This window comes from Pongo pygmaeus, chromosome 10 (genome assembly GCF_028885625.2).
Source record: "Pongo pygmaeus isolate AG05252 chromosome 10, NHGRI_mPonPyg2-v2.0_pri, whole genome shotgun sequence".
NCBI classification, from domain to species: Eukaryota; Metazoa; Chordata; class Mammalia; order Primates; family Hominidae; genus Pongo; species Pongo pygmaeus.
In genome coordinates this window covers 72,123,640-72,143,980 of record NC_072383.2, presented here as the reverse complement: position 1 = coordinate 72,143,980, position 20,341 = coordinate 72,123,640, and the positions used below count along the sequence as shown (strand labels likewise).

The window sequence follows — 20,341 nt, the reverse complement described above, 5'->3', positions numbered from 1 at the left end:
CAGCTAAAAGCCCAGTCTAGGATAAGAATTTTTACTTGTTTGGATTAAATAATACTTTGATCTATTTGCTTTTCAAGAACACTGTTAAGGGAAGTCAGGGACCCCGAATAGAGGGACCAGCTGGAGCCATGGCAGAGGAACATAAATTGTGAAGATTTCATCTTGATATGGACATTTATCAGTTCTTAAATAACACTTTTATAATTTCTTATGCCTGTCTGTAATCTCTTAATCCTGTTATCTTCCTAAGCTGAGGATGTACATCACCTCAGGACTACTATGATAATTGTGTTAACTGTACAAATTGATTGTAAAACATGTGTGTTGGAACAATATGAAATCAAGGCACCTTGAAAAAGAACAGAATAATAGCAATTTTTATGGAACAAGGGAAAACAACCACAAGATCTGACTGCCTGCGGGGTTGGGCAAAAAGAGCCATATTTTTCTTCTTGCAGAGAGCCTATAAACGGATGTGCAAGTAGGAAATATATCGCAAAATTCTTTTCCTAGCAAGGAATATTAATATTAATATCCTGGGAAAATAATGTGTTCCTGCAGGGAGGTCTATAAACGGCCGCTCTGGGAATGTCTGTCTTGTGCAGTTGAGATAAGGACTGCAATAAGCCCTGGTCTCCTGCAGAACCCTCAGGCTTACTAGGGTTGGGAAAACTCAACCCTGGTAAATTTGTGGTCAGACCAGTTCTCTGCTCTTGAACCCTGTTTTCTGTTGTTTAAGATGTTTATCAAGACAATACCTGCACTGCTGAACATAGACCCTTATCAGTGATTCTGCTTTTGCCCTTTGCCCTGTGATCTTTGTTGGACCCATATCAGTGGTTCTGCTTTTGCCCTTTGCCCTGTGATCTTTGTTGGACCCTTATCAGTAGTTCTGCTTTTGCCCTTTGCCTTGTTCCCTCAGAAGCATGTGATCTTTGTTAGACCCTTATCAGTGGTTCTGCTTTTTGCTCTTTGAAGCATGTGATCTTTGTACCTACTCTCTGTTCTTACACCCCCTCCCCTTTTGAAACCCTTAATAAAAACTTGCTGGTTTGAGACTCAGGCGGGCATCATGGTCCTACCAATATGTGATGTCACCCCTGGTGGCCCAGCTGTGAAATTCCTCTCTTTGTACTGTCTCTCTTTATTTCTCAGCTGGCCGACACTTATGGAAAATAGAAAGAAACTATGTTGAAATATTGGGAGTGAGTTCCGCCAGTAGAACACCGTTTACTTTGAACCATTTAACATTGGTGCCCAATTTAAGATTTTCTACTAGGAAATATCATCCATTACCCTTCTATACTTTATAAGCTCTACAAAAACTTAAGAAATAGTAGATAGAGATTAAGCCATTCCTAAATAATATTTTAGAATTCAACAGACTTCACATAAATCTGAATGGAGGAGTGATTCTCTACAGATGTCAGAGACCCATCATAGCCATGGTATTATTGGTTACACCAGGAAGCCCTACTGAATCTGGAAATATACTGAACTGTCACAGACTCCATGCTATGCAAAATCTACACTTGTAAAAATATTTTGAGTTGAATTGCCATTTCTGCTTTTGAAAAACTTTATCTTCTAACAAGCTAATATTCTGTTTTCTCCTTCCACCTATTTGTAATAATCTTAAATAACCACTGTAAATTGTGTTAATTCAAGTTTATTTACTGCACATGAAAACAGGTCACTGAAATGTGTAGGTATTGAACAACTTAAAAAAATGTTTTCACATGTTTCAAGGTGTTTAAGCATGGATCTTAAGTATTTACTAAAAATTAATTATATTGTAAAATAAAGTGTTCAGTTTGATGGTAATAAAAATTCACTAAAATACAAAACTACAAAAATACTAATATAAATGTTAAAAAGATACAATTTACACGTTTATTAGAATTTCTAATCAGAAAAATACAAAATTTAATACACTTAAAACTAGAGCTATACTTTAAACATTAAAAGGATAATTTGAAAACATAGCCAATAATCTAGGCAACTGAAACAAAAGGTCAAACAACAAACCTTCATTCTTATTTTGCAGTTTCTAAGCGTTTTAAATGATAAATATTTTTGGCTGACCATTGGAACAAATGCATGATTTTTCCAGTAAATATGTAAAATAATAGTCTTCAAAAATCACTAATTTACCACTTCACATGCTTTTACAAAAAATGCTATCAACATTATTTTAATAGAAACTAATATTTTTTAAAAACCAGTGTTCTAGCTGTTCTACACCAAATACATTGATTTTAAAAAATCTGCTTAGTTTTTCAAAAGTGTTTGGAATATTCTAGATTCTTGCTATTGTTTGATTGTTTCTTAGAATTCACACTGTATTCTCCAACTATTCCATGGCAGGCGTAGCCACTCTGATGAGATCCTTTTGGTCTTGGCAAACAGAGAATACTAGTATGTGTCCACTGGCATTCCCATTCTATTGGCTGGCATCAGAATGTTGTCTTTTCATGGGGTGTACTGGTGGACTCTTTTGAAGCTGCCTTCCTCAGGGTATACATACTGTACAGTGTGTATCCTGACTTGGCAGAGCTACTTTTATGGCATTTCTTAACCTATAAATTAATGCAGCTGGGCCTTTGTCTCTGCTTCCCAATCATGGCTCACCCAGGAGACTAACAGTCCTCAAAATTCCTCAGAAGGAAAACAGGCTCTAAACACTGAGTATACATATATATACACACATATATATAGTGTGTATATATATTCATATATATGAATGAATATATATTCATATATAAGAGTATATATTTATATATATGAGTATATATATACACTCATATATATGAGTATATATATACACTCATATATATGAGTGTATATATATATATTCATATATATATTCAAACAACTAAAGACCAATGTCAGTTTCTCAAAAATATTTTTACCATATTCCCATCCAGTGGCAGTTCTGGGATGGGCCTAAGGGTTTCTACAGCTTTTGAAACATCCAACCAGAAGTGATTAATGTCAATTTCTCTTTAGTAAACATCTCTAATCTCTCTGAGATGGAGCTCCTTTCAATTATCCTAGTGAGCTGAGCATGAACAGAGACTCAGTTTCTTCCTCCAGAGCTCTCCATTTTCTGCTTATATGGCTGGATTGGTAGGAGTGAAGATTGAAACACTAGTTTGGCTTATCTTCCCTCTAAAAAATGAGGTGGAGTCTGGGGTGGGACGACTCTGGAAGTTACATATTTGTTTTATAATGTGAAAAGTCTCGTTGTCTATTGTTCTCAAATTTTCAAAAAAAAAAAACAAACACCATGGGAAAGACCCATTTTGTGTAATCAGCCCAGATATTTCATTCATATAACCGAAATTTCTCTATAATATATAAAAGGGAGGGGGTGGGAGTTGCGGAGAGCAAACATTACAAAATTGCAGAAAAGAGACCATTCCTCTCATGTATAAAAACATTCTGTTCTATGAAGGTGTAATCCAGAGTCATGTGTTAAAATAAATATAAAATTGGGGATCAATTTTGTGTGAGTGTGCAGATAAATGCTAGGCTTTGATGGTCATTGTATTAGCTCAGAATAAAAACTCACTGCTCTAGAGGTATCAGAAACAGCCTTTATAAGTACTTCACTCACTTATTCTATAGTACACAAGGGAATGTCTATTAATATATATTTTACTGAACAAGACACTCTTTGCTTTCCATTTTCCCTGCCTTCCACCAAGCACAAACCTTCCATGCATTCAATAGAGAGTTAAAGCAAAATCTATTTCTGTGCATGATGTGGCAGGCTGATTTACTATGAATTAAATGTGGCAGAATAACGTATTGAGAAATTTAATAACTGTCTAGTTTTTATTTTGCCATAGCACCAGAAAATGGATAGAGTATTATTTTCTTTCACTCTCCATTTGCGTCAGGGTAGCATTGAGTTTGTGTCCTTGAGTTCTGGGATTCTTTTATTTCCTGGGTAAGGAGGGAGAAGAGAGATTTTTGGGAGTTTGTGAGCAATGGAGAAGTTGTCATGCAGAATATGCAAATAATAAGTATTAAAAAAGTTAAATCCTTAATGTCTTCCTCCACACATTCCAATTTTTTTTTTTTTCAATGAGCACGGGGACTTTATTACACGGCACGGTCCTCGTACCTGTTTCCAGAACGCTCAGTAGTAAGGCCGTTTGGGATTGTTCAGGGGGTTGGGCCGGAAGCGGTAGGCCGGCATCATCTTCTCGCGGAAGGCCTCGTACTCGTCGTCCTCCTTGGAGAACTCGGCCAGCCGGTCAATGCTGAAGCCGGCACCTTCCACTGTGGTGGTGGCCTTGTTGACCGGGTTCTTGATGCCCTGGCCCTCCGATCCCAGCCCCTCGCCTTCCTTCCAGCCCATCTTCATCAGCATCTGATAGCCAGTGTTCTCCACAGTCAGCCTGAACTCCTTGTACTCCGAGTAGTCAGGCTCACGGCTCTCCTTCAGGGCCTTGAAGATTTCCAGAACTTCTCCAGCTCGTCCGGAGGCAGGAAGTCTCCGATGAAATGCTTGCCCTGGCCCACCTTGGTCAGCTGCTTGGCCCATTTCCTGGTCTTGTCCATCTCCATGCGCGCAGCTGGTGCTTCCAGGTGCCCAGCTCGCTGTCCACCTCCTCGTCGCTGTGGTAGGCGTGCTGGTGATGCATGTCCTGCATGGCCCGCTTGCGCTGCATGATCATGTCGTACATCTGCTGCATCTCCTGCTGCTCCTTCAGCTGCTTCTTCTGGGCGTCCGACAGCTCCGTGACGCTCACTAGACCCACGGGCTTCCCCTTCTCATGGCCGAGCCCCTTGAGGTCCTGAACTGACAGAGGCGAGGGAGAGGCGTCCACGTCCCTCTGCACCGGCTCAGCAGGTGGGAGTTCTACCTTATCCTCTTCTGGCGTCCACCGGCTCTTCCGCTTCCTTCACGGTGGCTGCGGAGGCTGGCTTCCCTGGGGCGGCTGGAGCAGGGATGACGCGGAACGGGGCGGGGGCGGGAGGCGCAGGAGGGGACGAGACGGGGGCAGGTGGTGGCCGGAGGCGAGGACCCTGACAGGGCCTTAGGAGGGGACTTGGGCTTCAGGCCGGGGTCGGGTGCCCTGAGGCTCCTGTGGAGCCGGCCTTGGCTTTCCGGAACTCCTCCCGCTTCTTTCGGTCGTACTTGTATCCTTGGCTGTTAGTCTCGTACAGAAAGCTGAATGCCTGGTTCTCACGGTTGTTCTGGAGGGCGATGGTTTCCACCTCCGGATGCCGGTCCACTACGGACCTGGCCAACTTTTCTGCAAGGTTCTTGACCTCTTCATCCTCTGGGAGTGAAACTTTCTGAGAGGCTGCCTGCGACTTCTGCGCTTCCTTTCTTATCTCAGCCACCTTCTTTCTGTAGTAGAGAAATTCCCTGCTATTCTTATCCTGCAAAAATGCAAATGCCGGGTTTTCCTTCTAGTTCTCCATAGCCACTTTTTCTATCTCGGGGCCTTCTTCTGCCACAAAGCGGGCCAATTTCTCTATTACTTTCGGAGTCTCGGTTCCCTCTGAGGGTGAAACTTTGAGCTGGGATTACAGGCGCCCACCACCACGCCCGGCCAATTTTTTTTTTTTTTTTTTTTTGTATTTTTAGTAGAGACGGGGTTTCACAGTTCTGGCCAGGTGGATCTCGAACTCCCGACCTCAGGCGATCCTCCTGCCTTGGCTTCCCAAAGTGCTGGGATTACAGGCGTGAGCCACTGCTCCCGGCCACTACAGTGCAGTTCTATGGGAAGAAATTCATTTTATTTTATAAAATGTTACTGTAAAAAAAAATATAAAAACATATTTTCAAGGCAGTTAAAGAGATGTAGAAACCCATGCTTTGGATTATAACTTAATAAGAACAAATAAGAATTGGGAAGATGGCAGTGGGTAAGCCCAAAATTAAATACTAAAAACATACATTGGTTATTTAGAAATGCTAAAAACATACATTGATTACTTAGTAACAGTGGGATACAAAGTTTCCTGAAACAAGGAATATAAATAAGGTCTTTATTTTATTTCATAATGTTTTACAGCATCTCTAAAAATACTTATATTGTTCAATCACTAATCATCTACATGCTTCAGTGAACATACAAGTGTATGTGTCTTTTTGGTAGAAAGATTTTATTTTCTTTCAATATTTTCCCAATTACTATACAAGTTGGACAGAAAAGTGCAAGTCATGGAAAGGGGAATAGAGTTTTTCAGTTAGCACATAAATCTGAGATTAATATTTAGGGCTCAATACTTTTTTTGAGATTGCATTTTTGCTTTTCTTCAGCATCATACATTTAGCAAAATTTTTAGGTAATAAAATCATGATATAGCTGTTGAATTACCCTGTTTTCTTGAAAACTTTCTGAAAAATTAAGCTGATACAAAATTTCTAAATTATACTTATATATCTATAGAAAACAACTTGAAAAATTCCTATGTAATTTGCAGAGGAGTTTAACCTTTTTAATATAATAATACATTTATAATTTAATTTAGCTTTATTTCACATGCAATTACACATGAGTTTGCTTTAAGATTTCTAAAAAAATCAGGGTATTTCACATTAAGCATTATGGATATAAATATCTGAGATGAATTTAGCTAATAGTAAAATCTAAGATTTTTATCTCTTCTAGAAATTATCCTCTACCACTGTACATTTACATTAAATATGTCAATAAATTCTCTAGTTATATTCTTTGAAGGTTTACTAAAAATATTCAGAGTAAATGCAAAATATTTTATCATACTTTAATATTGATGTAAGTATTCCATTTTGGAAGGGATTTTTCTTTAGATAAATTTTGAGTATTTCACTGCAGACTGTATTTGTCTCCCACTAGTTAGCAAGAGTTATGGAGTAAGCTCACTATGACATAATGTACCAATTACTTTTCTTGGTGTACCAGTATCTCCTTTCATCTTGTGTTTGGACAGTGCTGCCGTGTGTGTGTGTGTGTGTGTGTGTGTGTCTATGTATGTCTGTGTATGTGCTTGCAGGAAAACAAATCCATATGGGAGACTAGTGAAGACAATAGTAGTTGACTTTTCTGTTGTGCTAATTCAATGAAAATTTCAAAACTAAGCATTTACAGAGAAAGCAATTCAAGACGTTGCAGGTAATGTCTTTTTTCATTATGTATCATAAGAATAAAAATTAAATCCTGTGTTAAATCATATCCTCTCTATTAAGTTGACTGACCATGATATAATATATCCCAATAAGGTCAGAAATAAGCCTGACTAGGCTAAAAAGAATTCTTAAAAGAATACTGCTTGTCTCATTTGCCCTCCATAGGTACAGCATTTTTACTTTTCCTTTTATTTTTATTTTATGTTTTTTTTATTTCAACTCTTAGCTTAGATTCAGAGAGTACATGTGCAGGGTTGTTACCTGGGTATATTGTGTGATGCTGAAGTTTGATGTACAGTGGATCTCACCCAGGTACTGAGCATAGTACCCAATAGGTAGTTTTTCAATACCTGCTCCCCTCCTGCCCTACCCTCTCTAGTAGTCCCCAGTGTCTATTGTTTCCATCTTTATGTCCATGAGTACGCAGTGTTAGGTTCTCATTTATAATTAGGAAAATGCAGAATTAGAGGAAAACCGGTTTGGTTTTCTGTTGCTGCATTAATTTGCTTAGGATAATGGCCTCCAGGTGTATCCATGTTGCTACAGAAGAACATGATTTTATTCTTTCTTATGGCTGAGTAGTATTCCATGTTATACATATATTACACTTACTTTATCCAATCCGCCATTGATGATCACCTATCACTGATGATGTCTTCGCTATTGTGAATAGTGTTGCAGTAAACATATATGTGCACGTATTTCTTTGGTAGAAAGATTTTATTTTCTTTTGGATATATCCAGTAATGGGATTGCTGGGTCAAATGGTAGTTCTAAGTTCTTTGAAAAATGTCCGCACTGTTTTTCACAGTGTCTGAACTAATTTACATTTCCACTAACAGTGTGTAAGTATTTCTTTTTCACTACAGCCTTAACATCATCTGGTTTTTTTTTTTTTTGACTTTTTAATAATAGCCATTTTGACTGGTGTAAGATGGTATCTCATTCAGATTTTTTTTTTCAAGTTATTTTTTTTTTATGAATTTTTAAAATTTCAGTAGGCTTTTGGGGAACAGATAGTGTTTTGTTACATGATTAAGTTATTTAGTGGTGATTTCTGAGATTTTGGTAAACCCAACACCCGAGCAGTGTATGCTGTACCCAATGGGTAGTCTTTTCTCTCTAACCTCCCTCTCACCCTTTCCCCTGAGTCTCCACATTGTGGTTTGGATTTGCATTTCTCTGATAATTAGTGATGTGTAGCATTTTTAAAATATATTTATTGGCTGCTTGTATGTCTCCCTTTGAGAAGTGTCTCTTTATGTCATTTGCCCATTTTTAAGTGGGTTATTTGTTTTTAGCTTGTTGATTTGTTTAAATTCCTTAAAGATTCTAGATATTAGATCTTTACCAGCTGCATAGTTTGCAAATATTTTATCCCATCCTGTTGGCTGTCTGTTTACTCTGTTGATATTTTATCTTGCTGTGCAGAAGCTCCTTAGTTTAATTAGGACCCACTTGTCAAGTTTTGTTTTTGTTGCATTTGCTTTTTAGGACTTACCCACAAATTCTTTCCTGAAGCCAATGTCCAGAATGGTGTTTCCTAGATTTTCTTCCAGGATTTTTAGAGTGTGCGGTCTTATATGTAAGTCTTTAATCCATCTTGAGTTAATTTTTATATGTAGTGAAAGGTATGGGTCCAGTTTCTACTTATTGCTAGCCAGCTATCACAGCACCATTTATTGAATAAGGAGTCCTTTCCCCATTGCTTGTTTTTGTCAACTTTGTCAAAGATCAGATGTTTGTAGGTGTGCAGCTTTATTTCTTTGCTCTGTATTCTGTTCCATTGGTCTATGTGTCTGTTTTTGGACCAAGACCAGGATGTTTTGGTTACTGTAGCTTTTTAGTGTAGCTTGAAGTTGGGTAATTTGATGCCTCCAGGTTTGTTCTTTTTGCTTAGGATTGCCTTGGCTATTCCGGCTCTTTTTTAGTTCCAAATGAATTTTAGGATGGTTTTTCTATAATTCTTTGAAAAATTACATTGGCAATTTGATAGGTATTATACTGAATTGTAGATTGCTTTGGGCAGTATGATTATTTTAATTATATTGCTCCTTTCCGTCCATGAGCATTAAATGTTTTTCCACTTGTTCATCCTATATATGATTTATTTAATCAGTATTTTGTAGTTCTCCTTGTAAGGTCTTTCACCTTCTTCGTTAGGTGTATTCCTAGATATATATTTTTTTCTATTGTAGCTATTGTAAATGGGATTTCATTCCTAATTGGACTCTCAGCTTGAACGTTATTGGGGTATAGCAATGCTACTGATTTTTGTACATGAATTTTGTATCCTGAAATTTTCCTGAAGTTGTTTATTAGTTCCAGGAGCCTTTTGCTCATGTCTTTAGGGTTTTTATAGATGTAGAATCATGTTGTCAGTGAAGAGAGAAAATCTCACTTCTTCTTTTCTTATTTGGATGCCTATTTCTTTCTCTTGCTTGATTGCCCTGGCTAGGGCTTTCAGTACTATGTTGAAAGGAATAGTGAGAGTAGATATCCCTGTCTTGTTCCAGTTCTCCAGGGAAATGTTTCCAGCTTTTGCCCATTCAGCATAATGTGGGCTGTGGGTTTATCATAGATGTCTCCTATTATTTTGAGGTACGTTTCTTCAATGTCTAGTTTCCTAAGTGTTTTTATGATGAAGGAATGTTTGATTTTATCAAAGCCTTTTTCCGTGTTTTTCAGAGATCATATAGTTTTGGTTTTCAGTTCTGTTTATGTGGTGAATCACATTATTTATTTGTGTATGTTGAACCAACCTTGCATCCTAGCAAGGACATCTACTTGATTATGGTGAATTTACTTTTTATGTGCTGCTGCATTTGGTTTGCTTGTATTTTGTTGAGAGTTTTTCCATCTATGTTCATCAGGGATATTGGCCTGTAGTTTTCTTTGTTGTGTCTTTGCCAGGATTTGATATCAGAGTGACGCTGCTTTCATAGAATGAGTTACAGAGGATCCCTTCCTCCTTATTTGTTGGAATAGTTTCAGTAAAATTGCTATCCATTCTTCTTTGAATGTGTGGTGGAACGCAGCTGTGAATCCATCTGGTCTGGAGCTTCTTTTGGTTGGAGGTTTTTTGTTTCTGATTCAATTTCAGAACTCAATATTGGTCTTTTCCATGTTTCAATTACTTCCTGATTCAATCTTGGGAGATTGTGTGTTTCTAGGAATTTATCCATTTCCTCTAGATTTTCTAGTTTTGTATTCATAGAGATGTTTGTAACAGTCTCTGAGGATTTTATATTTCTGTGGAATCGATTGTAATGTAACCTTTTTCATTTCTGATTGGCACAGCATTTTTAAGCAAAGTTCTAGATGGGCCTAATCAGTTCAAAAATGTACTTTATATTATCTGAATGGATATTAAATTACCAGAAATTTGAGAAACTTTAAAATTGTTTAATTGATTATATATGTATTTTTTATATATATATAAAATATATATCACATATAGGTAATAAATATAGAACAAACACCTATGGATCTACCACCTCAATTAAGAAGCAGAACAGGCCAGGCGCAGTGGCTCATGCCTGTAATTCCAGCACTTTGGGAGGCCAAGGCAGGTGGATCATGAGGTCAAGAGATCGAGACCATCTTGGCCAACATGGTGAAACCCCGTCCCTATTAAAAACACAAAAATTATCTGGGCATGGTGGCACACACCTGTAATCCCAGCTACTTGGGAGGCTGAGGCAGGAGGATCACTTGAACCTGGGAGGTGGAGGTTGCAGTGAGCCAAGATCGTGCCACTGCACTCCAGCCTGGCAACAGAGCAAGACTCCGTTTCAAAAAAAATAAAAAATAAAAAAGCAGAACATTGCAAATATTAACTCTATCTCTTTGCTCCTTACTTTCCTATCCTGTCCTCCTCCCTTCCATAATTAACCATCATCCTAAATGTTGAAATTACTCCTTTGTCTTTTAAACATATAATTTTTACCAGATAAAATGAAAAAGGTTAAAATGCTTTTTAGAATTGACAACTACCAGTATTACACAGTTAAGTTAAACACTTAGATTTACACTCTGATTTTGCCATGTTATCCCTGTCTTTGGACATTTTCAGTCTGAATTAAAAAAATAAATAAAAAAGTGTGAGAGCCATTGTTATAGAATGTAACTTCTATGTAGAGTTTTTGTGAAGATTAAACAGATACAGCATATAAAATGCACAATGCAATGCCTGGTGCTTCCTAGATTTTAAAAAAATCATTAGTATTAGTATTAGTAGCAGTATTACTACTATTATTATCATTATCATATGTTACTGTGTATGTATAATTGTTGATTATAATTTAGTAATGAGTGAATCAACATAGTTTAATTGAAAGCTTTGTCTTAGTTCTTAGTAAAATTTTTTTGGTTACACATATTAACATTTTAATGAATTTTTTCTTCAATGATTCCATGTATGCCTTGTGTTTTATTATTGGAACACTGAGCATGTGGGGGTTATTTATATCCTACTGATCAAGATCTTCGCCAAAGTCTGATTGCAAAAATTCAAGAAATTGCAATCTTAGGAATAAATGGGTTAAGAAGATAATTTGAAGCATATAATTCTATATCAACATTTGTCAATACCCTCATGATACTTGGGCTGTCAAAATAAGCAGAATCACTGAACGACTGTGACAGAACTGAATCTAATCCTTCTCAATCACACTACATCCTACTCCAGTATCTACATGAAGTGAAACATGCTTGTGCTGATCATCTTATGACCTTCCCCAAATTTTAATAATTTACAAGCTATTCAAACCTCCTGGTTACCACTTTCTTTTTGTGAGGAAATTGGAATGAAGTGCCTTATTATCCTAAAATTGTTTCCATAGATAATATTTATAGTTTATAAATTAAAGATATTTCAGAATATTTGTACACATTGCATACACATTTACAAACAAAGCATAGTTTTCAATTACAAAATTAATTAATAGGTATCTAATAATTCTAAAAGAGATCTTATAGATTCCCTTGGCATTTTATGTCCCTGTAGCGTGTTACTACATATGCTATGTGGAAGGAAAAATTATATTTTGACAGTTTGCTTTTCTCAGGTTGTTGCTTAGCAGTGCAGATGCTATCATTTCTTTCATTGTTTTTATCACATGCATAATTTTAAAAGACACAGCGCTTGTAATGGCTTTAAGAAATTATTACCTTCCAGAATTTTACTATACTATTAGTATGTTCCTCAACAGCTGCTTATCATACATTCCTGCTAAAATATGCAATATTATTTTTCTCCACCCCTTTGCTTTAGTTTGATAAGAAAATATGAGGGAACTAATAACTACTTTATAAATAAAATTTGTTTTCAAATTAATACAGAAGCAGAAACAAACACAAATAAACATATTAAAGATGATGTCCTAATGATGTCATAATGAGGCTCTAAATAATACTAGTTGTGTTGTATATTATAAAAGTATTGTGGGAAAAAAAATTCAGCAGGGCAAGTTATCTGAATTTAAAAGCAGTGGAGGAACTTCCAAATAAGAATGTCAGTAAATTCTCAGCATAAAATACTACAACCTTGAGGAAACTGCAATTAAAAGACAAATACTATGAATCAAATTATTAAAATAAATTAGACTGTTTCTATCATTAAAGTTTAAATGCCTCAGACAAATAGATAAGAAAATACTAATATAATAATAGATAAATATACTATGAACTGACAATTCACAATACAGGAAAGAGAACAATTATGATAACATTAGATAACATAAATATTAGGTAACATATATATTCAAAACAGCTGAATATAAAAGAGTTGATAAAATTAAAGTTTTAACAAAGTTTTAAAGTTTCCAACTGACTAATACAACTCTGTAGGGAAGATATGAACTCTGGAGTTCAAAGTATCTGTGTACACTTTTGTAGCCCCATCATAGTAGTTCTTTAAAAATCTAGGCTCTGACATAACAAAATCCATATTTCTACTATGTGCACCCCTTGCTCTTTTATGATCCTTTGATGCCCTGCTTTTCAGTGGTGTCCTTAAGAAGATCTTTCTTTTACAGTGTAACCTTAACCATTTCTGCTACTAATTAACCTTTCTTCCCCTGAACTGGTTACACATTCCATGTGCATGTTTGTCTTTCTTTGTTCTATTTGTGCTGTCTGTGAAATTTAGGAGAGGAACAAAGATTCTCTCAGCAAAAGGGCACCAAATCTTTTTATTGCTAACTCCTTGGTTCATGGATTCTCAATGGTCAGCCTGAGGCCATAATTGTGTTCATATATCACCATAGACTAATCTCAAGAGTCTGCCCTCTTTCAATTCCTTATCCCCGTACAGAATCCTAAATATCATTTCCAGTCTCGTTGCCATTTAAACTTTCAACTAAACAACTTCAAGAGACACTTCTCAGGGGAGAAGGGGCGGGTGGGGGAAATGGTAGTTGAAAACTAGCTTCTGCTGTGTATATATATTCAGATAATCAGTAACAAAACTGTGGAGATTTTCCTGTCCCTCCGTAACACATTCCTGAAAAAGGAGAAAGGTGAGATGTAGAACTTTCAGAAACCCAGAAGCAAGTCTCCTCTATATAAACATTATAAGGTGCAGTTATTTTTCAATCAGAACACCTTCAGTGTGACCCTTGATCATTTAGTATCTGCCAAGAAAAGCTTAACCATCTACAGAAAAATATCATTTACCCTTTATCTAAAAACTACTGCTATATTCTCGTTAATTAATTAATTAATTAATTTATTTTTTTGAGACGGAATTTCACTTGTCACCCAGGCTGGTGCAATCTTGGGTCACTGCAACCTCTGCCTCCTGGGTTCAAGCGATTCTCCTACCTCAGCCTCCTGAGTAGCTGGGATTACAGGCGTGTGCCACCACTCCTGGCTAATTTTTGTATTTTTAGTAGAGACAGGGGTCTCACCATGTTGACCAAGCTGGTCTTGAACTCCTGACCTCAAATGATCCACCCGCCTCAGCCAACCAAAGTGTTAGGATTACAGGCGTGAGCCACCAGGCCAAGCCCTCGTTAATTTGTTTTAAATAAGAAATCACAGTATTTAAATATAGGCAGTTCCTAAATTTTTTTTTTTTTTTGTATTTCTTTTCTTTCTTTTTATTTTTTTGAGATGGAGTCTTGCTCTGTCACCCAGGATGGAGTGCTGTGCCACGATCTTGGCTCACTGCAACCTCTGCCTCCTGGTTCCAGTGATTCTCCTGCCTCAGCTTCCCGAGTAGCTGGGATTACAGGCACATGCCAACATGTCCCTTTAATTTTTTTAAATTTCAGTAGAGATGGGATTTCGCCATGTTGGCTAGGCTGGTCTCAAACTCTGGACTCCAGATGATCCGCCCAGCACTACCAAAATGCTGGGATTACAGGCATAAGCCACCCAGCTTTAAATGGTAATTCTATCAGTGAAGTGATACAGGTGGAATTTTCTTTTAAAAATAATTTGGGTAAAAGATAAGAGATCAACTGTATACGATTTCATGGGAATTTAGGTCAATTTAACTATGTCCCAAGAACTACATGTGTAGCACTTGCTGGGACTAATGATCAACTTGACTTGACCAGGCAAATTCAACATTAGCAACAGGTGAGCAACTTTATTAGAAGCAATTTCTATGGCAAATATATCCTGGAAGTCATTGACATTATTTTAATACTACAACAAAGAGCAGAACAACTGATGGAAGAATTAGGCTCTACAAGACTTAGAGATGGAAGACTGTTCGCCGTTCATTAAGAGAAAGGGTGGGGCTGCAGGTCTCAGAAGCCCTAAGGTTAGCCTTCAGCATGGATTCTTGTCAGTCATGAATCATTCTCTGATATGAGGTCTTGAAGGTGGAATCTAAGTTCCTTAGAGGCAAAGCAGTGTGGCCTTCTACCTACAGAGTTCATACAAGTGTTTTGATTAATATGGAATAATTTGTCACCAGAAGCTGAGTTACTAAAAGATAATTGGGGAAATTTCAGCTCACATTGTAGGAGAGATTATGCTTGTCTTAATTAATGGTTTTGACCTGAGTCAAGTTGGGAGGTGTTTTAATCAGAGAACTTGAGGCTAGAATTTTTTAAATAACACCAAAAAATTCAACAAAATAAGCTGTATTTTTTTTTCCTAAAAGAAAATTCATGACAGCTCACCAAAAATATACTTTTTAGAGAAGTTTTGTTGTTATTTTCCTATATGTGAGGCAAGTCTCTCTGCTTAGAGGTTGACTCCACTTCACTCCTATTCCTGCCACCTCTGAACTCTGAATTACAATCCTAGACCTGGCTTTGATCCTCTGGAGTGTCACCGAGGAAGGACATCAGAAACTGCTGGAGTAAACCAACTTAAAGATTTTTCCTTGTCTAGGTTTCCTTCAGTTTTATACTGAGTCTCTGTTTTATAGAACTTTCAGATATAGAATGCTGCTATTCAAAATGCCCTCTGGCTAGGCAGTTCTTGATTGATCCTAACATATGATACGAATATGGCTCAAATAGTTAGAAAGTCAGGATGGAGATGACCATAAAGTTGAATAATTCAAGAAAATAGGAGAATCAGAGATTGGTGTCTAGAGTCTTGGAGGTTGCCTCAACTAGAGAGAGGACCATGCAACAGAAGGACTGAGGAGCTGATTTTAGGTGTTCCGGCCAACAGATCAAGTAAGAAATCAAATAAGTATCATCTTATCAGATATAACCATTCTCTTTTAAAGCTAAGAACGAGGGGCAACTCTTTGGTTATAGCTTGATACTTGCCGTGGCAAAATGTGCATTCTTACAAGAGAAATGCAACACTCTGTGTATATGCATGAGTACATGTGTTTACAAACACAATAAACAATAAGAAATTCTTTAAAACAAAACTAAAAATAGTGAAAAAAATCACAATTTTCTTTCAGTATTCATGAATTTTGTGTTTCCAGGTCAACTGTTTTTAGTAGGATAATATATTCAATAGGATGTATAGAGGATAAAAATGAGATGTAGCTGATTTAAAAATGTCTAGGTTCTAATATCATTGAATTAAGAAATTAAGAACAATAACTCAAGTTTAAGACATCAAGTCAAATTTTCTGCCCAGTGCTCCTGTCAATAAAATGTTTATTTTCTTAGAATATGGGTTGTATACCACATTTTACTAAATTGTTTACCCTATATTGTGGACTTAGGCTACAGTTCACCTAGATGCAACTATTCACACATTTTTCTGTCCTTAATATATTATTTCTTAACTCTCCACTAAGAACAGTTATCTTCCATGGTGGATAAATTAGTCCTGTCATATTAAGAGTTTGATATTTTCTTTTATACATTTATGCTTTAATTTATTACAATATTTTGACAACTTAGAATGACTACCAAAAATTTAATTCTTAGGGAATTTAATATGTGTTGTCTTCTCAGGGTTGAATATTACTTTTGTCATGATATATTTTATTTTCAAAACACTGGTGAATTATATTTGTGAATATTTTATTTAGAAATTTATTTCACTAGAATTTTAAAATTTGGTTGTGTTATGTGGTTATAGAGCCAATAATGAAAAGTTAAAAAGTTTCACAACTTTTCATGTGCTCTCAAATAGTGTAAATAATGGAAACTACTTTCTGAAGGCATTTCAGAACTCAGAATAAAATAATCTCAGTGTATTCTAATTTAGGACAAAATATATTTACTGTTTTCATAATTTCCAATTGTTTTTTCCTTCAAATTTTTATTACTTATTCAGCCAACTTCAGTAAATAAAATTTTATTTGTAAATTACCTGTTTTACTTGGATTTTCAGATGTAATGGTTCAGTGTTGTATATGTCGTTCTACATATGCAAATTATTTTTATTTTGTGAAATGATAAAAATACGTTAAACTCTATAGATCTTTCATCATATGCCTTGGTACATACTCACCATCTCATATCAGAAATTATTAATATTTTTATTGTATTCTTCAAATCTTATGTTTGATCCCAAGTCCCACTTTTTTCAAAGATAATTATTATTTAATTTATTACACAACTATGTGTGTATATATGTGTATATATATAAATCTATATATGTACATATATAATTTATATATTATATATATGTATATATATTGCATTTCTCTTGTAAGTATGCACATTTTGCCAAGGCAATTATTAAGCTATAACCAAGGAGATGCTCCTCATTCTTAGCCTTAAAAGAGAGTGGTTATATCTGATAAGAAGATATTTATTTGATTTAGTATCAAATAAGTATTTGTGAGTATTTTATTTAGAAATTTATTTCACTAGAATTTTAAAATTTGATTGTGTTGTGTGGTCATAGAGCCAATAATGAAAAGTTTTATATATATATATATATACACAAAAAAAAGTATATATATATATACACACACACACACACACACACAAATACATATGTGTGTGTGTATATATATATATATATATATATATATATATACTTTTGCCTGGGATTAGACACATTTTTCCCTATTCCTCTGGCTATGTACAATTAAAAACTGAGACATATATAAAAAGTATTCTGAAAGGTGGAGAGAGAGAATCAGGCAGTTTAGGGACCCTCAGTACCGGAGAAATGGTGTAGTGATGAGTTTCCTGGATTTTCTTTTTGATTCACATATTCCAAACTGCGAGCTGGCTAAGATAGTAACCTGGTAATGCCAACAGAAACATATTTTTAAAAAGTCCTAACAGATGCTTGCTGTTCCTAACTGAAAGAACAGAAAAATGGCAATCTAGCAAGACAGAAACTTTTATACAATAAACTCTTTATTGAAGAAAAACACCTTAAGAAAGACCATGGTACCACCCTCATCCAGCCAGCAAATGCAGAGTTCAGAGCCTAGATTTTCATTGTCTCTAGGTTGTAGTAAAGTTTATAAACCTCCCTTCTCTACCCTACAGGGCTGGTGTCAGAGAAGGCTAAGTTGGGTACAAAGACATTCATTCTCTCCAGGTGGTAACAAGGACCCTCACATGGTATTAACGAAGACCAAATGGTAAGCCTCCATTTTCACTTCTACCTTGCAGTAATGAACTGTTACCCTTTCTTTTCCTCACTGGGAAGGTATTAAAAGATGTCTCTCGGAGAGTCAAGGCTTTCGCCATCACAGTAGCAATAAGGCTTCCCACCCCCAGCTATCTTAGTGTAAGTACGGGCCATGTGAGATACAGAAACAAGGCACCCCTTCTCCTACTAGATAGGGAGATATTAGTAGAAATCTAGCAGGAGCCAGAACTCCTACTATCTCACAATAGTTAGTACCTTCCCTCCTTGAGTATAGATGTCGGCCAAGTGTAGAACCGAATTTCTGTCCCCTTCTGGCAGTAACAAGGGGGTGCCCCACTCTTCCCCTGCCAGAGTGATGTCAGAGAAAGAGAGCTAAAACAGGCTTAAGTAAGATGCAGCATATTATAATACCCAAAATGTCTAGGTATTCGTATAAAATTATACATCATACCAAGAACCAAAAAGATCTCAAACTGAATTAAAAAGATAATCAATAGATGTTGACACTGAGATAACAGAGATGTTAGAATTATCTGGCAAAGGTTTTAATGCAGCCATAATAAAATACTTAAATAAGCCATAAAAAATAGCTTGAAACATAAAAATAGGAAGCTATGGCAAGGAAGTAGAAAGTCTCGGTAAAGAAATTAAAGATATAAAGAAGAACTAAGTAAAAATTATAGAACTGAGAAATAAAATAATTGAAATTAGTAACTTAATGGATAGTTTCAACAGCATAATGGATGAAACAAAGGAGACAAAGACCTTGAAGATACAACAACACAATTACTTAATGAGAATAGAAAGAAAATAGACTGAATAAAAAGTGGACAGAACTAGGCAGGAACAGTGGGGTTATAATGAAAAAAAAAAAAACAAACAAAAAACAAAAAACCTAACATTCGTGTAATTAGAGTCCAGGAAGGAAACAAAAAAGGTGAGGCTGTAACAGTACTTAAAAAATAATGGCTAAAAATGTCTCAAGTCTGGCAAAAACAGAAACACATTAGTCTAAAGAAGCTAAGTGTGATAGTGTCAGCTGTCAACCTGACTGGATTAAGAAATACTTAGAGAGCTGGAAAAGCCTTATTTCTGGGTAGGTCTGAGAGGGTATTTCCAGAAGAGGTTGGTATGTGAGTTGGTGGACTGGCTAGGAAAGGTCTTCCCTCAATGTGGATGAGCACTATCCAATTATCTGAGGGTCCTGATAGAATAGAAAGGCCAAGGAAAGGCAAATTCTTTCTCTTTCTATTCTGCAGCTGGAATACCCTTCTTCTGCTAACCTGGTACATCCAGGCTGTCCAGGCTTTAGATTCCAAAACTTACACCAGTAGCCCCTCGGGTTCTTGGGCTTTTGCCTTCGAGAGTTACATGATTAGCTTCCTTGGTTCTGAGCCTTTCAGACTTGGACTGAGCCATACATAATACCAGCATTTCAGGGTCTTCAGCTTGCAGATGACTGTTCACAGGACTCCTTGGCCTCCATAATCAATTAAGCCAATTCCCTTACTAATCCCCTCTTACCTGTCTATCTATCATCTATCTTATTAGTTATGATTCTCTAGAGAACACTGACTAATACATTGAGCAAACTCCCAATAGGATAAAACAAGAAATAGTATACCAAGAGACATGACAGTTAAACTTTTGAAAACTAAAGACAAAGAAAACACATTGAAAGCTATAAATGAGAAATGACACATTACCAATAAGGCAAAAAGAATTCTAATAGGCAACAGATTTCTCATCAGAAACCATAAAGGCCAGAAAGAAGAGAACTATCAACCAAGATTCTATATCTAATGAAAATATCCTTTAGGAATAAAGAGGAAATCAAGATATTCTCCAATGAAAGAAATTAACATTAACTGGAACTTTATAAAGGAGAATATTCAAACCTCCAATAAGTATATGGAACAATATTTAACATTATTTACCATTGGAGAAACAAATTGATTCCTCCATGATATACCACTTTTTCACCTATGGAATAGCTAAAATTAAATAGATTTACAGTATTAATTATTGGCAAGGATGTAGAGGAACCGGAACTTGTATTCACTTTTGGTGATTGTATAAATTGGTTAAAAGACTTTGGAAAACTGCTTGTATCTACTAAAGCTAAACATATGCCTACATCCTGACTCAGAAAATCCATTGCTACTACATACCTGAAAGACATGAGTGCATAGATTCTCAAGAATCATATCC

At 36.1% G+C, this 20,341-nt stretch overlaps 1 pseudogene; it reads right to left on the bottom strand.

Annotated features, from left to right (window-relative positions):
* Positions 1 to 4,147: 4,147 nt before the first annotated feature.
* LOC129010745 (SURP and G-patch domain-containing protein 1-like) lies at positions 4,148 to 18,228 on the bottom strand (annotated as a pseudogene).
* Positions 18,229 to 20,341: the final 2,113 nt, after the last annotated feature.